Source organism: Petaurus breviceps, unplaced genomic scaffold (genome assembly GCF_028583685.1).
Source record: "Petaurus breviceps papuanus isolate PSGF00001 unplaced genomic scaffold, PetGlider_PUasm1.0 220, whole genome shotgun sequence".
Lineage (NCBI taxonomy): Eukaryota > Metazoa > Chordata > Mammalia > Diprotodontia > Petauridae > Petaurus > Petaurus breviceps.
This window is the reverse complement of record NW_027185876.1, coordinates 8,691,861-8,693,362: the sequence shown is the minus strand read 5'-3', so window position 1 is coordinate 8,693,362 and position 1,502 is coordinate 8,691,861.

Below are 1,502 nucleotides of genomic sequence, written 5' to 3'. Positions count from 1 at the left end.
GAGGACACAAACATATGTTATCAGGCTGTAAGAAACAGCAAATATGAAGTATTCAGAGAGAAAAAAGAGAAAGTCATAGGAACTTATACAGAGTGAAATAAATAGAACCAAGAAACGAATGTCCATATGTTAATAACCATGTAAATTATGAGATCAGTAAAACATAGCAGAATACTATGTGATTATAATAACCAATCTGTACCACAAAGACACAAAAAGCATGTATTAGAAAAGCAGGAGACTATGAGTATGTAATGTTATCGTGTTAGTCATTTTCACTTAAAAGCTTTATTTCTTTCCTTATACAAGAAGACTTAGTAGTTGTTGGTAGTGAGGTGTATCTAAAAATCTATGAAACAAAAGCAATAAATCAATAAAACTTTAAAAAAAGGATTTTGTCTGTTTTCTCTGCCACCTTTGGTATAGTCAACACAGTTGGAAAAGATTTGAGCCTGAATCCCCTTTCCTATTCCTGTTCAGGAATTCAAGATCTTCAGAACAATGGAAAAACAATATACTTGATAATATAAAGATTCCCCTCCTGACCCTTTTCTTCATCTATTTTATGGAGTGACTTAGGCTGAGTTTTCATTTTTTTCCCAGCCCTCTTCTGAGCTTCTGTATTTCCACCATGGGTGGGGAACCTGTGACCTCGAGGTCACATGTGACCCTCTAGGTCCTCAAGTGTGGCCCTTTGACCAAATCCAAACTTCACAGGACAAATCCCCTTAATCAAAGGATTTGTTCCATAAAAGTTGGACTCAGTCAAAAGACTGAACCCAAAGACCTAGAAAGCCACATGTGGCCTCAAGGTCTCAGGTTCCCCATCCCTGTACCATTCTGTTTCATTCTGGAACTGCCCTCAAAGCTTGAGGCTTCCTAACCTTGGACCATCCAATCATCCCTGTGGCCTTCTCAACATGGAATATCTCAGTAGAAGGTCTTCCCTCTTCTGCCATTGCTGACTTTCTACAGGTGCCTTCATTATATGGAGTAGCATAGGCAGGCCTATCCCTTCCCTTCCCTTCCCATTCCCCTCCTGGTCCTTCTTTCTGACTTTCAGACTTCAGTATCATGCCCTTCAGTTCTCAGGTCCCTTTTGTGTGTTGTCGTCCCCAATTAGATCATAAACTACTAAGGGAAGGCACTGACTTTCTTTTTTTTTGTATCTTCAGCACTTAGCACAATGTGTGACACATAGTAAGCACTTAATAAATACTTGTTACCTCCTTCCTTCCTTCCTTCCTTCCTTCCCTCCTTCCTTTCTTCCTTCTTTCTTTCCTTCCTTCCTTTCTTCCTTCTTGTGTAAGCAGAACCCTATTGAATAAACAAAAGCTGTTTTACACAAGAGGAGATAGAAACATGAAGATAGGGAGAGAGACACACACACAGAAAATCAACCAGAGATTTAATAATGTCTGGCAAGGAAATGGCCTTTTGGGGAAGGGTCTAACTAGAAAGAAAGAAAGAAAGAAAGAAAGAAAGAAAGAAAGAAAGAAAGA